The sequence below is a fragment of the Gobio gobio genome (assembly GCF_949357685.1).
Source record: "Gobio gobio genome assembly, chromosome: 18".
NCBI classification, from domain to species: domain Eukaryota; kingdom Metazoa; phylum Chordata; class Actinopteri; order Cypriniformes; family Gobionidae; genus Gobio; species Gobio gobio.
The window spans coordinates 30,303,346-30,323,517 of NC_137111.1; the positions used below are offsets into that span (position 1 = coordinate 30,303,346).

The 20,172-nt window shown below is 38.4% G+C and overlaps 1 protein-coding gene across 1 annotated transcript in view; it reads left to right on the forward strand.

The window, feature by feature from the left end:
* The window catches only part of LOC307142466 (uncharacterized protein), a 41,527-nt gene that overhangs the window by 941 nt on the left and 20,414 nt on the right, over positions 1 to 20,172 (forward strand). The window lies entirely within an intron of this gene.

A 20,172-nucleotide genomic window follows, 5' to 3' on the forward strand; every position in this document is an offset into this window, starting at 1 on the left:
CATCGTTAATCCTCGAGCTCTGGCCGGGGGATGTCACGTTGTTCTGTTTTTCTCTCTCTCTCTCTTTCTCGCTCCCCCTTTCCCTGCTTGTGTCTTTCCATTCTTTCTTTCTTTTCATGTGAGCAAAAGCTTGTCATCGGTGGCCTTGTCACTCTACTGGAATATTCAGTACCTAACTCCCCATCTTTGTATTAATTACCATTCTACCACTAAGACATCAGATGTTCCTCTCTCTCACTGGTGTACGGGACACCCCCGCAGTCCCCAACCCTATGTGGGGGCCTCTTGATAGTATTCTGAGCCCATTATATTATGGTTAAATTTGCCTGTCTAGAGAGATTTTACTCTGCATAAAAGCTGTATGAAAGGTGCAGTGTTGAGGAAGTTAATTTGAAACTGTGGCTTGCTAAGCTACAAGCCTATCATAATTGGAAGTAGTTGAACTATAGTCAAGTCATGATGTAATTTATGATTTAATCAGAGTCATATTTTTACTGGATATTTTAATGAATGAAGGTTGAACAGGTAAATGTGTAATAAATATAACAAAACAACTTAATTTACACAGCATATTCTAAAATAAGTGGATTCATTCAATCATTTTTGTGAATCTGTTAATTTACATAAACAGTCTAAATTAGAGGAAACTTTAAAAAAGAATGTTATTATAGAATCACAGAATTGCTTCCCTACCTTTTATGTCTATAATATCACTATACTATCTATAAAGAATTATGTCTAGAATATCACCTGTAGTATCACACTCTTTCTCCGTCTGCGATACTATTTACCTGATACAAATGCTTATGCATGACATCACCACTTATGGGTGGGACTTCATCTTATGGATTGTGGGGGGCTCCGGTGAAAATCTCTCTCTCTCTCTCTCTCTCTCTCTCTCTCTCTCTCTCTCTCTCTCTCTCTCTCTCTCTCTCTCTCTCTCTCTCTCTCTCTATCTCTTTCTGTCTCTCTGGCATTCACAATCCCTAAAAGAGAGGGGGTTGAGAGATTTGGGGAAGGAGGGATCACGGATGGAGCCGGCAGAGGGGGGTGGGGAACTGGCAAGGGTGAGAGCAGGTTAAGTTCAAGGGCAGTGGCTGGGAACACAGACACATAAACAAGGCAACTGGTATGCAAGCTATAAAGACATCCAAATTAGCATGGGGGCATGTCGTACAATAAACAGCCACCATTACCTGCTTTGTTTATACAGATAAAGAATCCACTGTAAAATCTCTGGATGGCGGATGTAACGCTCAACTTCGAGGACAACCGGCAGAGATGGGGGGCCGGAGGGATATGGAGGGTGGTTTATGAGGTGCTCTGAGAAACGCTATGAAAAAAAAAAAACACAAATCGTTGCTAATGACATTTACAAGCTCAAGAAAGCATTGTTCACAGATGCTTCACGTGCACTTTGCTAAAATGAAGGGACGAGAGAGAATGAAAAACAAAGACGCAGAGTTGTTTTAATGGACTGGTACATCACTTTTTAGTGGAGTAATGGAAGGGTAAGTGGGCCTGTTCTCTTTTGTGTGGACCACCAGACAAATATGTCCGTGTCGTTTTCCCCCGCAATAACATAAAGTGGCCAAGAGGTCAAATAAACAAACACAAAAAAAACATCTTGGCACACAGCTCAAGAAATGATCTGCAAATCTTAAAAAAAAACAATTACACCGAATACATTGTTTAGCCAACTTTACTTACTCAACTACAGCTGATTCACGTTCACATACAGTACATAAATAAATAAATACATTCATATAAACCACTGATTAAATAAATAATGAAAGGGAAAATCTGTCCCATGTGATTTCTCCAATATCTCTTTTTCATCCTCTATATTCTGTGTATTGATTAAGGGAAAGAGATGTTAAGATAAAAGTCCCTCCCTACTCCACTGACAGAAAGAGAGTGAAAAAAGAGAGAAAGAAATTAAAAGATCTAACTTATTGCACTTATTGTGTGCACTTATTAAACATACATGTTTATACATTGTACTTACATTTAAAAAAATTACCTGTAAGTAATTGCATCTGAAATTAATTTCTGTAGTTACATTTATAATTACACTGTTGACCCTTCCCTTACACCTAACCCTACCCTAATACCACCACACCTGTCCCTAACCTTACCCGTATCTCACCTCAATATCAACAAAAGTGATTTGCAATACAATTTGAACACATTTATTTTTGATAAGTACATAGTAGTTAAGGCCACCTAATAAGTGTAATAAAGTGGGACCAGTTCTTCAATAGTGGTAGTTATGTTTAATCATGTACATTTTCAGCTTAATCTTGACACAATAATTAATATACCTACAGGACCAGAGTCATTGCTAAAATTAACGGCTATCTGTGTCCCTTCATCAATACCTAATTAAAAATGTCACATGTTATCATGTTTTATCTTTCTTGGTTGCACCTTATTTTACAGTAGGGGAGCGCGGGCACAACCTAACTCGGGGTTAAGTTGTAAAACACGTGCATGGTTTAAAACTTTCCACATATACCAGCATGACGAAACTTAGTGTATTTACTTGTTGCCTTATCAACTCTATATTGAGAAAAAATTGGGCCAAAAATAAAAAAATCTCTTAAATGAATCTCTTTTTTTGTGTTTATTTAAAACTAGACACATCTGATATTGTTTTAATCTTATATCTGTCATTTAACAGTTGAGAGTTCTTTAATCTAGTTCTTTGAGATAGTTCTTTAATCTAAACGGCAGAAGACACTAGCCGGGTTTAAATCCCAGCTGCACAGGTGGGGCATGTTGTAACACTGCGTTACAATGTTCCCCTATTAGAACAATGCTATTAAATTCTATACTTTTATTAACTCTATTGAGAAACCATGAGCAAAAGGTGAATAATGACTGAGAGTCAATGTTCAGAAATTATTAATTATTATTATGTTTTGAACTATGTTGTATATCTGTGTTCTGAGTTTGTTGTCAAACTCAATTTTTTTTTTTTAATGATTAAAAAATGACATTGTTTTATATGAAAAAAGTTGAGAATTGTATTTTATTGAAAAAAAAAAAAGTTTTGTCTTGGACATTTTTTTATTTAGATCAGATAACATTGTAAGCTGTCATATGCTCATGTTACAATGTGCCCCACCTATTGGGCATGTTGGCACATTTCACTTCCATTATTTCGGGGTAAATTAAGAAAAAAAAAGTATACACTGTATTAATGAAACAAAACCACATAATTGTTCTATACATGTGGGAAATTAAAATGTGGGAAAAAATAAATACCCTGAACCCTAAGTGGATTTATACAAAATGAGAAAGTCATAAGTGCTAGGTTGTGCCCTGCTCGCCCCTATGTGTACTTTCAGTGTACTTACAAGTACTGGTTAATATAAGGTAACTACATGGGTTAAGGTTAGGTGTAGGGGTAGGTTCAGGGTTAGTACGAAGTTATTAACCAGTTATTGTAATAACTATAAGTAAATAGCATACATGGGGAACAGGACTGTACAATAAAGTGCCACCACTTTCTTTTATCCAGTTAACGTTGTGCTAAGCTAGCAGGATACGCTGTTAGCTTGCTAAGCAACGACCAAAACACAAATGGTCGTTTTTATTTGGACTATTTTTAGCTAAATATAATATGAAATGCAATTACAAAGACATACATACGTTTTTGATTAAGATTAAATACATTGTAAATTGAAAAGGTGTATTGGTTAACGGTAGCCTGACGCCGTCATACTCAGATTCTAGTCAGAATATGAGTTTGATACTGCTCCATTGGGCTGTTAGCCTGACAAGTCAGACCCACATCCAGATGTTGGGTCTGGGAACTCACCATTGACAGGGCTCAATCCGAGGGGCGGGACAAACGGTTGTCTTTTAAATTCCCTCTGCACGCAATTGGATAGCGCTACAACCAACCAGAGAGCAACGTGAAGTGGAGCTAGTTGATGGATTAAACTTTCGGTCCGCAAAACTCCGAACACATCTTCCTTTCTTAAGAATGACTTCAGTGCCGTTCTTTGTTCTTTCCTCAAAGAAAAGCTTAACTCAAAGTCTTCCAGAGTCGCTGCCAAAGCCGATTCGAAAGGCCGCGGTTCGCCAGCTTCTTTGTTACGAGTAGCATGCGGAACCACCGCAACTCTGCCGTTATGTGCCGTCATTATGTTAAGCCCGCCCACCGACTCTATACACAATGTGATTGGCCTGATCAGAGTTTGGTTTTTCCAGCTCGCAGGTCTACCAAGAGTTGCTAGACTACAGGGGTGTGTCTAGATTTCTAAGCTATTGGGCTGCGGTTATGAGGCATGTTTCAACCGAACCAGGAAAGAAAATGCTTCTGCACTGAATTGGATAGACCTGCAACCAATCAAAGTAACGGAGTTAGTGACGTATGCTGAGTGATGCATAGTTGTCAACAGAACTCAACTGCATGCACGCTGGAAGAAGTAGAACAAGAAGATGAGTGGAAACTATATTTGCCGGTGTTGTAAAAAAGAACTTAAGGATACACGGAGTACTTATCAACACAATCATCATTTTTGAGAGAAATAGTAACGGTGAAAGCATATACGAACTCATACACGTACTCTTTGGTGACGTGGATGATTACGTTACTGTTGATCATATGTCCATCTTCGTATAAAGCCCACCCTGACAATTTGATTGGTCCGAACAGCTCTGTTTCGAGCATAGTTGCTCCACAACGGATCAAGTCCAGACCGAACTTCCCAACCTCAAATGTTGTGGGCGGAGCTACGTTTGGCTGGCATCCAGACTAGGTTAACGGCCTTCTTAGAATAAAAATCAACAATAATTTTAAAAATGTTTCTGTATTTTATCACTCTTTCACTGCCAGTACTGAATGCTGTCCCAGCGAGAGCGCAGCTTCAAGGCCTCGATCACTCAGCACAGAAAGTCATTATAAGGGAAGCATTTTCATCAAAACACTGGTATTGCTTTCATACCAGCATGTTATGGTTTGAAAGAAGGCAGAGCTTTTCCGGGTCAGGTCAGGTTTCTCCTGGCAGTGGAAGTTAATGAGTGTCCAGTGTATACACTAATAAGGTGTCAGGGTTCATTTTAGCCCGCTGCTCCCAGCTGCCCTCTCCGCACATATGGAGCCCCACTATCAAGATCGTTGCCATGCCAGCCAGGAAGATTTGCATATGTGTTATCTATTTAAATAAATTCTCAGGGTTTATAAGCGCTATAATGCATCTTGGCTATGCTCAGCTCATTGCTAATTTATAGGCAGTCTACTGTGTCTGGGGCTGATGACACCATCTGAAGCATGTAGTCTAGACGACATTGAACCCACTGTCCGTGGGGTAATTGTTTTATGCAAATGAAAAATCCAAGGGTGACATGTTCCTCGTGCATCCGTGTAATTTGATTGAGGTGTGCTAAGACTGCTGCCAGCCCGGTATGCCTTTACTTTATTATTATTGTTATTATGGTGATTATGATTGTGTGCAGGCTGGCGGGCAGAGGGTTGGGTTCTGCTGCCGGCTGGATGGAGAGAGAAGGATCTCAGAGCCTTAGGGTTGAATCTCCTCGCAGCCTTTGTGTCATAGAAAATATGCTGGCTCTTCATGCTGTATTCATGGCTTGATGGATTTTTCCAATATTACATGCTTTTGTTTCCCGTGCCAGTGACAACTGGCAAAACAAATGACAATGGCAAATCGTGTCGTTGTAATTTGATATTTTACTGTCTGTGGGAAAGTTTAACAGGGCTTGTGGTAGGTAGGTGTGTGTCGAATGGAGCAGAACAACAGTGTCCTACGAGAAAAATAAAATAAATATGCAATATAAAATATTCGAGTGAGCTCTCTGATATGTTTTTATTCAGACAATTTTAAACTTTAAATATAAATATCTAATAATATAATATATACTGTATATATAGTGAAATTCGAAAGGTTTACAGTAGTTTTATGTGGATTTTTTTTTTCTGTAGCATCACAATAACCAGAAATCATAACATTCCCTCAAATTGGACCAATTTTGCCACCATTTATTTATTTATTTATTCTGTCTGTCTGTGCTTCACTGTACTAGCTTTTTGCCATGCATTGTACAATTATTCATTTCCTTAAACACTTGTGCAGTTTCAGCTGGCAGAGTAGAGAGCGACAATGTAGATGTTTTATGTGTGAGGTGACCGTGTTTCTACTGGGTGAGGTGAGGAATGGCTGGGGTTCTCTGTGCCTCCTCCTGACCTTTCACGCTGCCCTGCTCTGCATACGCAGCTAACTAATAACGACCCCTTTAATTATCAGAACCAAGTGCATGCAGCAGCAGACCAGACGATCATAAATCTCAGCCAGAGACAGCGCAGGCCCAAGGACAGAGTAGAGTTCTCACCGCTTACACCCCAGCTACACTGCAAGCGAGACAAACTAGAGTGCTCCCATTATAATAAACAATGCTGGCTGTTCACTCGCTTTCAGTGTAGACAACTTTGCTGATTATAATGACAGCATTCTAGTGCATGCAGTGTTATAATTCCCCAGATCTGCACTTTTGATCCATAGTCATGACAGCAACACAAAATAGCATCACACATCCAGCTCTCTCTCTCTTTCCCTTTGTCTTTCTCTGGTATTCTGTTATTCACATGGGGGAATCACATTGTATTCACGTGACAGCGAGGTTCATCACTACAGAGCATGACCCCGGTGTCTGGGAGAGAAGGCTCTTTGTTTGGACGACAGGCGTTTCAGTGATGCTCTATTGTCAGAGAGACAGGACTTTAAGAAGAAAGGCCATTAATGTGCACAAAGGGCTGCCAGGTTCAGCTCTTCTGAAGGCTTCTGATTTAAACATGCAGAGAGAGGGGTAATTACTGTTTAGGTAGTCATAAGATTAACGGTCAATATGAGACTACATTAAACTGTGAGCGAATACCGATTCGTGGTGACAATTTTAAACTAAACCAATAATACATAAACAGATATATTTAATTAATAATAATTTTTATATCCATGTAGTTACTATTAAAAATGTTTGTACAATATGAATAATTATAATGATAATAATTATTATAAATAAATGTATAATTAATATTATACATTTTTTGTTGTTATTTCTTTCATTATATATATATATTTTTTTTATTATTATTATTATTATTTGTGCTGTAATTAAAGTAATAAATGACACACTGAGTGACAGTCAAATTGCTATGTAATTTAAACATTAACACTTCATGAATTTCACTTCACTTCACGAATTTCATGACAGAAGTATTTATGTCTTCATTAAGCACTTAAGAATGATGTCCAGTCCATTAGTCTCTAGAGACTCGTTCTACCTCTAAAAACTCATGTTAAGACTATAGATAGATAGATAGGCAGGCGGGCGGCAGGCGTTTCAGGATCCACCGGACCAGGACCAGCAGACTAAAGAACAGTTTTTTCCCCAGAGCTGTCTCTTTACTGAACTCAAACCCCCGTTGATCCACTTCCCTCATATACTGTTAACTCTCCTACCTCACATCCGCCTTCACTTTGTTATTTGCACTACCGACTGTTTATTACAGTAACAACTGTTTACTTATGCATTTTGCACTACCATACCTTAACTGTATTATGCTCATTTGCACTGCCGACTGTTATTTACAGTACCAACTGTTTACATTTGCATTTTGCACCGTACTTCTAACTGTAATATGTAATCACTTTCCACTGCACTTTTACACTTTTTTTCGGATAGCTTCTGTCCATAATTTATTGAACTACCTTAATCCACTGCCATATTCCTCATTTTAGCCTAACATATCATTGTATACCTCTATCTGCAAAATTCTGTTTATAGTAATAGCCATCTGTATATTATATTATATTCATAGTCCATATCTACCTGTAAATTCTGTTTATAGTAATAGCCATCTGTATATTTACTCCCTGTACATGTTCACCTGTAAATTCTGTTTATAGTAATAACCATCTCTCTATGTATAGATATATTTATATATATTCAGTACATATCCATGCCCTGCACTTATGCAAACGTTGTATATCCTGCACTTGCTGCTATTGCACTTCTGGTTAGACCTAAACTGCATTTCGTTGCCTTGTACTTGTACTTGTGTAATGACAATAAAGTTTAATCTAATCTAATCTAATCTAATAGACAGACAGACAGACAGATAGACAGATAGATAGATAGATAGATAGATAGATAGATAGATAGATAGATAGATAGATAGATAGATAGATAGATAGATAGATAGATAGATAGATAGATAGATAGATAGATAGATAGATAGATAGATAGATAGATAGATAGATAGATAGATAGATAGATAGATAGATAGATAGATAGATAGATAGATAGATAGATAGATAGATAGATAGATAGATAGATAGATAGATAGATAGATAGATAGATAGATGGATGGATTGCTCTAATGGTGGTTCTGCCTCTGCCCCTTGAGACAGACCAGAGTGACATTTCTCACAAGGTCATGGTCAACACCATCCCCACCCACCTGACCCTGAGAGGTCAGTCTGTTCCACCATGACGGTCACAACTGAATCTGCTTACTTGCTCTGCATACTTACACATAGATGAAGTAAGACATTTCCACTCACAGTCTGGTTAGGATATAAAAATGTTTGTCCAATTTAGGTTATCCACTCATTACATACTAATGAAGCTCTTCCCAAGAGTACTTAATTTATCACTGGTCTGTGTGTCAGAATTATTTGGGGTCTAAACTTGAGAGTGTTCAGTTTAAAAAAAAACTCTACTTACCATCTCCATATGAACGAGTTGGGAAAGTGAGAGAAAGGACAGAGTGAGGGGCGTGGCCTGTCCGTAAGTGACAGGGATGAATAGCAGGACTGTGGGGTGGGATGTGCTGGCCTTCTGCTGACCCTCCTCTGGCCAGTGTGTGGATTCAACATGACTAGGTAAACACACTGCTGGCCTTGTCAGAGAGGAGGCCCCGCCACTGGTTTATATCATATACACATCTAACCCTTAGCAGAAACTCACATTGCCAGAGAGAAAGAAAAACATCAGGAGACTGCATGGAGCATTATTACATTTAAAGGAACTGAGGGTATTTGATTTTGTATGTGCGTATTTACCTAATAGATTTGATGGAGAACATGTGATTTTGGTCTTTTTTTTCTTATATAGTACAGGCCTTACATTAAGGCTGACTAACAGGTTAAAAGTAACATTTTAAGTATAAGCATTGTACATGACCATTTAAGCTTTTAAAGCTGTTCAGTCACGATGTCAATTTGTTGGCCAACTTTGTGGGCTAATTCACCATTGGTTCCCTCTGGGTTTTGTAATGGGATTTTAGAATGGAAATGTTCAGTATGTTAGTAAAATATGGTCTATGTTATATTAGTAAAACAGATTTTCCTGTTTTGTATATGTATACAGGGTATATGTATATGTATATGTATATGTATATGTATATGTATATGTATATGTATATGTATATGTATATGTATATGTATATGCAGTAGTGAACCGTGACTCTTGGACCTTGGCAATCTCACCCACTTTTTCTCTGGGAAAAAGGTAAACTAAGCCTAAAATCTGCCTTAAAGCCTAAAAATATTCAGCTTACAGTGTTCTTTTTTATAATACTGTATGTTACCTTTGACAAGAAATGCCACAAGCAAACATCAGAGTGAGCGTGAGATTTCGGTAATAAAAAGGCGAATCATCATTACTAGTAATTGCGTCACACAATCGGTGTGTTATTTCAACGGAATATAGTGACAACTGGCCACAAAAACATCAAATTAAACTAAATTTAATGTAAGCCGATGCATCATGACAGCGCTCAGACCAAAGCACACATTAGCGATACTTCCGCATGTTCCGCATAAATCACATCATTAGACGTTTATACAACACAACACAAACGGCAGATTTTAAGGGTTTATTTCCGATTAACAGATAACAGATTTAGATGTTTATTGTCAAATTATTAATGACTAAAATAACATTAGAATGTTTTACTTTTTTAAACTAATAGTTTTCACCCCCAGCTCTTAATGCATTGTGTTTCCTTCTGGAGCATCAGTGCATGTTTCAACCTTTTTTAGTAGTTGTGTTTGAGTCCCTTAATTGTCCTCAGTGTGAAAAGATGGATCTCAAAATCATACAGTCCCTGCTGGAGAGGGTTCAAATATGCAAAAGATGCTGGAAAACTGAAGAATGTGCAGGACCTGGAGGATTTTTCTGAAGAACATTGGGCAGTTTAACTGCTCAAGACAAACAAGGGACTCATGAACAACCATCAAAAAACAAAAACAACCGTGGATCATCCAGGGAACGACACACAGTATTGAGAATTAATGGTTCATAAACTTTTGAACGGGGTTATTTTAATAAATTCAGCAATTTTTTGTCTTGTGGACAATATGTAAACATTTTTTATGTAAAATATCTTATTCAGGACAGTACTAAATAAGAAATAACATGCATTTTGTATTGTCTCTTTTATTTAGTTAAAATTATTCACATTTTCACAGATTCTGCAAGTGGTTCACATACTTTTTTGCCATATGTGTGTGTGTGTGTGTGTGTGTGTGTGTGTGTGTGTGTGTGTGTGTGTGTGTGTGTGTGTGTGTGTGTGTGTGTGTGTGTGTGTGTGTGTGTGTGTGTGTGTGTGTGTGTGTGTGTGTGTGTGTGTGTGTGTGTGTGTGTGTGTGTGTGTGTGTGTGTGTGTGTGTGTGTGTGTGTGTGTGTGTGTGTGTATGTATATGTTATGTGCTTTGGAAATGTAAGTTGCTACATGAGAATAAATACAGATCCCTATTTGATCATGGCCCCTGAAATCGTTCTAACCATTCCCCCTGATTCCCCCTTAACGGCGGCCCTGTTCACATTTGAGAAATGACTGTTTGTAATTTATTAACCACAGACCTTTTTTACTCATAAATCGAGAACCACTATTCTAAACACGCATTAGAACATATAGCTAAAAATGCTAAATCTTTTCCAAATTTTAAGGCTACAAACTGAACAGCAGTATTTGATTTGAATGTGTGGACCTCACTATACAGGTCAATAAATCGATCAAGGGGTCATCCGGGTGTCAACAACCAATCATATTAAAGTAGGAGGAGCCTAATTACACTAAGCCTTTCCCTTTATTCTTCCCTTAAAACAATATCGCCACCCTACGAGGAGCTCATTATGTTTTAAATTCTTTGAATTTAATCCATCCTTCTCTGTTTTTCTTCCTCACTCCGTCCATCTCTATTCTTGCCTTTCACCTCAACTTTTTTTATATCCTTTCTGTCTAGACATCTCCAAGCAGAGGTAAAGGAGGGAGGCCAATTACAGAGGTTACAAGCTACTCCGCAATTAAGGAAATGTACAGTTCAGCAGAGTTCAGGGATTAAAAAGGCCGTCAAAACTGGAGAGCCCTGTAAAAGTATGACTCATAATTTTTGCACAGTAAAGCCACCGCAAATGGCCGTGTCAGTGATAAGGCAGCTTTTATATGTTGAGTGGGCCGGGGCCTGTGTGAAATAATTTACTCATGCGACAGAGCAGTAAACAAGATTACATTAAGGTGATTGTTTAACCCTTTCACTCGTCACATGTCCACAAATTACTGACAGTGGCAGGTTTGAAAGAGCCAGATAAAATGCATTTGGAAGCATAAACCACTTCAGAGTCTCGCGCAATGGCGTACATGTGTCATTCCCATCCAGAATTCGGCAGTGTGGATGAACTCCTTGGCAGGGGAGGTGGACCTGGGGTCTGGCGTTAACCACCCTTAAAACCTTGAGACAAGCGAGGGAGGATGCAGGTTGTGATCTTAATTTCATCCGCCGCTCTAAACTGTTTCGCAGCCTGTAGAAAGGTTGACTCAGCGTTCCGCACGGGCGTCCCATGACAGTGGCGAGATGGAGAGCTGCAGTAGAAGGCTTTCAGCTCCTTACAGAAAGTAGCTCTGTTAGATCCATTGACCTCTGCTGGACAAGGACTCTCTGTCTACACATCTGGCCCCCCTCTTTCCCCCACCTTGTGCTAGGAGAAAGAGAGCGAGGCGAGCGGGAGGGGGTGGGGGGAATTGGCAGTAGGGTGTCCTGGGAGCGGCTGGCGGACAGGATGATGTATTTGGGAGAGTGGAGCAGCTGTCCTGTTGGGCCGGAGTGCAGAAGGGCTGTAGCAGCGTGGCCTCATAAAGAGAGGAGACTGGCCCCTGACATCCCAGCCTCTCTCGGATATAGAACAGAGACACACTGCCAAAAAAAGATACACATACTGTCTGCAACTTGATTAAGTTACAGTAGAGGCGAAGAGGGATATGAGAGAGTGTTTATTTTGCCTCAGCTTGCTTCTGCTCTTGCCAGAGCCCTGTCTTCTTCTGCCTCACCGCAAGCTGATCTCTGTTCTATCTATCAGCCCTCTACAACGCCAAGGTCAAAGGTCAGACAGCTTCATGGGTGGCAAGCTGGCTGAGGGGTGACAGTAGACCTCAGTGTATCAAAACCAGATTATGTTGTCTGTATAAACCCCTACTTTTTTGGAGGTTGTTAACGTCTTTCTTATTGGATGTCTTTCTTCACAGGTGAAGGTAAAAAAATAAACAAGTTTCTTTATTTTTCCTTCATATTATGGGTTGTAAATCTATTTAAAATGCTTTTTTATAATAATAATAATAATTTAACATTCACATATATCAATATTTGCTTCATATGCTTATTTATATTTATATGTATTTTTATTGTCCCAAAACAAGATGATTCAAACACATGATATTGTCTTCATTACATTACATTTTCTCTGTAGAGTGACCTTGATCTTGAGAAAGGTGCTTTATAAATAAAAGAATAATATTTATTTATTTATTTATTTATTTATTTATTTATTTATTTATTTATTTATTTATTTATTTATTTATTTATTTATTTAGGCAGAAGAGTAAATCATTGGATTTAATCATTGGAAATCACTGGACAATATTTAATAACAAATATGATTACAAATATAAAATAAACACACACATATATGTATATGTAAACACACACAATTTCACACATAGTTTTTATATAATGACATTTAGCCCCACTTTTTTAAGGCATGTTTAATGATACTAAGCGGGGGGACCGGAGTTGGAGCCCTCTCAAAGCTCTACAGCGCCCCACAAATTTCCAAAGTAAATCTGTGGTGAAAAATGGAACTGCAGTGCGCTCTAATTGAGAGCCATTGGGGCAGATTTCAGAATGCCCTGTTTTTTTTCTTGTGTCCTCACGTAAACCTCGCTCCAGCCCAAGATGATATTAGTCCGCTTCAGATTTGTGTCTGCATCAGGTCAGTAACTAGTTGGCATGTCTGTTCTTCCTATGAGGAACAATGTGTTCTTCCTATTATTATTAATTTGACTAAATTAATATTAACACACAACCCCATTAAATGAAAGATTTAAATCTTAAGTGTTTGTGTTTGCCTAGAACAAAACGGCCAGTTCTCTCTCTCCTGTCTGTGAACACTCTCAATGTGCCAAGCAGAGGCGCTGTGACACGCTCCCACAAGGCCTCTCATTAGAAACAGAGCTGTCTGGCAAGCTGGACCATAAACTTTAGAGAGGTCACCCCCATCCTGTTCTTCTGCACTGTAAACAAGCAGAAAGGTTAGTACTGTATCCATCTGACACTGTCTTATCTCATTAGAAACAAAGGACATGGCGCTAAGTGCTCTGACAACAGCAGTCATAAAGCAGAGCTCTTCTGAAAACTCCCCCCTAGATAGTCTTTCCATGTGACTTTGGGTTGGGGGTGTTTACTGCATGTGTTGCTTGTTTGTGTGTGCGTGGACTCATGTTTGTGTGGATCTGGGCACTAGTTTGGTTACAGTTTGTTTAGCTAACTACCTGATGCATTACAGTTCCATAATGCATTATTTTGACTGACATCACACCTGCTTACATTTAGCATAAAAGCTCATTTTACTTATTTACTCTGCTGTTTAAAAGTTTGTGGTCTTTTTTTTTTTTTTTAAGAAATTGATACTTTTATTTAGCAAGGATCCATTTATTTACCCAAAGCGACGTGTTACAAAAGCAGTCTATTTCAAATAAATGCTGTCTATTTATCAAAGGATCCTGAAAATCCATAAAACAAAAAAACAATGTTCAGAAAACAGTTCCAACATTGATATTAGAAATGTTTCTTGAGCACCAAATCAGCATATTAGAAAAAAATCTGAAGGATCTTGTGACTGAAGAGTAATGATGTTGAAAAATCAACTTTGCCATCACTAGAATAAAATTTAAGTGGATAACTAGATAAATATTCAAATAGAAAACTGTTCATTTAAATTGTAATAATACTGCACAATATTAATGTTTTTACAGTATTTGTAATCAAATAAATGCAGCCTGAAGACTTTATTGGAAAATCTTAAAAATATATTTATTATTGACCCCACAGTTTTGACTGGTAATGTACTTTCTTAAAGCATGCCTATTCTGTTTTTAGAGTTGATTGAATGATGTTATTCCAAAGAAGATAACCTCTTCCTGCAAAATGTGTTTTTTAATCCTTTATTACTGACTTCACATACACTCTAAAAAATGCTGGGTTAAAACAACCCAATCGCTGGGTTAGTCCATTTTCAACCCAACTTGGGTTATTTTTAACCCAGCATTTTTTAGAGTGTATAGGCTATGTGGGCTATTGGATAATGTTAACCATTATTTTACCATTGTTAGTCATTGCTTTATCAAACTCGTATTTAGTTCGTCTCCATTCTGGTCTGGTATTTTTTTTTTTACATTATGGAAGTAAAATGGGCCACAAACAGCAACTCACATTAACTTTATAGGTGAAGTGTGTAATTTATGTACCACTGTGATCCCTTTTTCTGTAATCATGATCTAACAACTGTTATGTGTTTCGATAGGCTGTATGGCCTAATTTGTTTAAATGCAATGGATCACAAATTTTGAATATATAAAAATGCCATTGAGTCACATTTCTATGCAAATGTTCCACTGTCTCTAATACAGTCACTGGTGTTGTTAACCCCTTTTTCATAGGCTTTTTTTCCCTTGTACTGATTCACTTAACTGCGCAGAGACACGCGCACATACCGTTGTACGTGTCACTTCTTTTGTAAAGAGTGCTTCTTTAAAGAATGTGGCTTTGCTAAGTTTCTCTCAGGTATAGATTCATTAGTTTTTGGCCTCTTGCTGCCTGTCTTCTGGTTTGCTGACTGCTAGTGGAAAAAGCCATTTAGCCCACTGAATGTCAAGGTTAGTGCGCGTTGTCCTTGTCATCAGTCTCGGCGGCAGAAGGTCAGGGATAAGCTTTCCTCAAATGGGCAGCGTCAAACAAAAGGGAGGCTGACTTAACTGGCCCAGAGAAAGAAGACCTTCTCTTTTAGTCGATAAACAATCCACTGGGCAAAAGCTCTCAGCAGCGTTAACCCCTACACCGCTGGCCTTATAGTGACAGTCCTGTGTGTGTATGAAGGCCAAGGTAGTTGAAAAGCTCGTCAAGGAGGGTAATGTTTCTCCACGGTGCACTAGAGAGCAGAGTTGATCAATGCACAGTTAATATATTCATCAGCCAAATTAAATAATCATCTTTGTCAGGGGGGTTAAAATAAATATGTAATCATTTCTTAATTGGAGGGCTGTAAAAAATCTAATTCTGTTACAGAAAACAGCAGGGTGGAAAGTCATGAATATATTTCTGTCTATCAGTTCGATCAGGTAGAGAGACATGTGTCCGCCACACCTCTATCTAAACAGACACGGAAATGTCATCTCCCGTGTGGTCCTGGCTAGCTCAGATCTCACTCAGCCAAAGGTGGCTCTGCGGGGAGACATAACATATCATCTTAACTGTCTCACAACAGCCAAAATGGCCAAAACTCATAAAAGGAGCTTTGGGCTGTCAAACAGGGTACAACACATGCTCTGCCCTTGAACATCCAGTCAAAGCTTTCTTCCTGTTAGCATAACACAACATATGTTATGTGCTGCTACAGTGCAGCTCAACTGTTACAGCGCCAGCAACGCAAAGGTCATTGTTTTGATTCAAAGGCAACGCATGAAATGATCAAATGTATACCTTAAATGCATTGCAAGGCTTTTTGTTCAATTGTAAACCGCACCAGAGGTGAGATGAACCGCAACCCAGACCACCGTGGACTGAACAGTGTCAAACTGGGTCCAGAAGCATTTAAAAATGCTCTGAATAAAACATTTACATACACACATTGACCTTTCTGACACTCACATTGCAATGTAATTTAATGTAATTTGAAGAAAAACTGAAAAACTTCTGCTGCTACTTTTAATGCTGAACCTAATTAAAGTGTAAACCTGCCCCCAGACATACACATACGTTTCCTGACATAAAAATAAGCATTCATTCATTCATTCATTCATTCATTCATTCATTCATTCATTCATTCATTCATTCATTCATTCATTCATTCATTCATTCATTCACTAATTCATTCATTCATTCATTCATTTCTTTCACCTTAACAAGGTGAGAGAGGGAGCAGATGGTAATGCCGCATAAATTTGACTTTAGGTTGACCAAAGACCGCATGGACAGGTACCATGTTAAAACAAACAAATAAGCAGAATGATAATATTTTGAAGTCATTAAAATGTAAATATTACATCCGCTTCAGGGATATATACCCGATACAAAAAAGTAATTGCACAGTTCATAGAGTACAGAGGTGGTTTTTTGGTCTTTTTTTTTTTTTTTTTTTTTGGAGTTTGAGTTTGACAGGCCTTGATCATCGTTCACGTTTTTTGTATGGAACATCAGGGTGAGTAAATGATGACAGGATTTTCGTTTTTGTGCGAAGTACTCCTTTAAATGTTGCACAATTTAGGAACAGCAGTAATGTAACGATGAGCAGTTTAATAATGCATCATCAGATTTCGTCCTGTTGTAGTCTCAGCGGTGTGGCTTGTCATTGTGCCCTTGGGAGGTCTTTGAACACACAGGCCGTGATAATCTCTGCTATCTCCGTGGCTTATTCTCCAGATCTCTCTAATGGCGCGACAGTGTCCACAGTGGCTGCAGTCATCTTAAACGGATGAAGGCAATTCCAGCGGCGGTCACGTAGTAGTGTATTCCCAGTGTCACCTTGTCATTTGGAGCCTGTTTGTGCAGTACTTGGGGTAAAACCGAGGGACGTGTGTGCGGTTCTCCGTGAAAGATCTCCTTTGCCCCCCTCCTCCGTCTCCGTCACAAAGGTCTAAGCAAACACAACTTCACCCTCCTTCATTAACCTTCCCCCGATCTCTCTCCATCCATAGAATTTCTTTCTCTCACATACACACTTTCTTTCATTCTTCCCTCTCTTTAGCCTCTTACAAGGTTAATGTTTGCACAGATGAACTTAATTAAGTTTTTTTTTTTTTTCAAATGACTTTGGCAGTTTGTGTGTTTTAGATTTTTAAGAGCAAGACAGGATTATTATGCTTGAGGATCAGGCCTAATGTAAAGCAGTGGAGCTGAACTCCTTGTCTAAAGCAGGGCAATGACATTAGTAAGAGTGTCTTCTTATTAGAATAGATCATTATCAGGGATAACCGTTTGATATACCATATTACAAAAGGAATGTTTTTTAGCCCTATATACACACACACACACACACACACACACACACACACACACACACACACACACACACACACACACACACACACACACACACACACACACACACACACACACACACACACACACACACACACAAACAAACTCAAATGTTTGGAGTTAATTTTGCTTACAAAATAAATCTCTTATGCTCACAAAGACTGCATTTATTTGATAAACATAGAAAATTGTGGAGGGTCTGTATCTCTTACCAATGGAGAACCTCAGCCATATAGTGTAATGTAGTGACGTCAGTGCCCGCCGTCCAAAGTTTTATGACAGTCAGTTACAGTTTATGTTAATCATTTGTTTGTGGATTATTAGCGCGTTGGTCTTGTGAAAAAAAATTATATATTTGGTGTTATATCGCTAGTACAGGTACAGTTAGACTGCATTGTTTGTGGAATGTGCTTTACTGCGGAAAAAAAGAGCATTAATATCTCTATTAGCTGTAAAGTACTAGTCACTGCAGGGCACTTAAACTATATTTAAGAGTTAAACTTAATTGTAATTTAATTCATTAAAATAGTTTTTTAACCATCATTCATTAAAAAGCGTTATATCATCTTCATTAGGTACACAGCAGTCAAATATCATTACAGTACAAGATTAATCTGGCAGCGATAGAAAGAGCACTTTTGAATTTTTTTTCATTAAACAACATGCAATATAACACAATATTTATAATTAAATTATTAATTTTCTCTTTATTCATTCAAATGGATACTATCAGCATAATTTGCATACATGCAGTTATAATAGTCATTACAATTCTTATCATAACTGGTAAAACCTGAAAGCCAAAGAAAGAAAACAGGTTTTTTTTTTTTTCTTTTCTTTAGACTATATATATCACTCAATATTACTATTATGGTAATGCCGTAAATCAGTCTTACCTGTCGCAAGATTTCCTTCTCTGCTTTGTCTTATAAAATAACCTTTTATCATAGTAAAATCTACATATCGTTCCCAACAAAAGTATTGTTTAGCATAAAACATTTTGAAGATTAGTGGACAGGCAGTTGATTCATTAAATGATAAGCTATTTCCCTCACAAAAGCAGTTTATTCAGTGTAGTGCAGCCTCACATCCATTGAAATCCATTAAAAAAACGGCCTCTGGTCTCCTTCCCTGTGCACCAGCATTAGCATTAGCCATTACACTTTTTTGGATAAAGGTTGCAGCCTTGCCATCTAGTGGCTTTGGCATGGGCACATCGCTGATACCGACTACCACTTCATGGTGGATGGCAAACACCCACGCGGATGACCCTAGGCAAAGATGACAGGATACAATCGAAGATTGCCAAATTACACCCAAACGAAATCGCATTCCATGATCTGACAAGCAGACTCATCACCAATGGAAAATACGCTAGGTTGAAGAAGATGATTGTGATTCATTCAAGTGAATTTGTCAGTATTTATGACACATTGGTTTTGTATCTGAAGGTGTTGACCAACATAGGCAAGAAAAAAAAAGCAAAATTTGTAAGAATATGAAGGCGACAGATTGCATCCAAACACACAGTAGAATTAAACATGCTCAACAGATTTACCTGAGATAATTCCTTCATATACAAACCTTTTCTGATTTGTAGCCTGATTTGTTCCAGTATTCAGGAATCAATGCTTAATGTGTATTGTAAATGATGGCATCCGTTATTTATGAATTTGATTTCAAATCATTTAAAGGGTTAGTTCACCCAAAAATGAAAATTCTGTCATTAATTACTCACCCTCATGTCGTTCGACACCCGTAAGACCTCCGTTCATCTTCGGAACACAAATGAAGATATTTTTGTTGAAAGCTGATGGCTGAGAAAGGCTTCAGATAGGCCTCCATTGGAGTGTTTCATAATGTTATCACAGGGTCTATGGCCACACATGACCTCTCTATGATGCCCGGCTGTTTCTGTATTGAAAAAAATGAACAGATAAATAACCCTGACCTTAATGATGACAAGGTTAGGCTGGGGTTGAATCATGTGAAAGGCCTCAGCACCAGTCACAAGGCAGATCAGAAAGCCACAGCCTCACCCCGGGGCGACCTCTGAATCTCTGAGCCTCTTTTCAAAATGAGGACATCTCAGTGCTATTTTCTCTTTTCCTGTCATGCCTTTCAATTGACCCTTGACCTACTTGATAGAGCGCTTTAGGGTGACAGGAGAAGCACTTGTGTAACCGGCCTTCCTGGTCACCCGGTGTTGCCACACAAACATCATATTCCCCTTTATCGCTATTCCCCGATTGTGCATTTGAAGCCAGCTTTGAATTAGATCACCCTGCTGTATTATGTGGATTTTTTAAGCATCTGCAATCCACCCGTGAAAAATTCCTGCTTGAGTTATGGTATGTGTGTTGTGATAATTTCATGCTGAGGTCCCTTGTTGTAAAGAAACTGCATATGGTGAATGCCTGAGCCACTGACCGTCTCTAATGGTTTGTTTGTGTTTATTGTTGTGGAAGTGAGAGGAGCCACTGGGTGATACATGCAAGAGGAGGTTAAATGTTCAGCCACTGGAACTGCATTAATTAGTGCATCCAGGTGC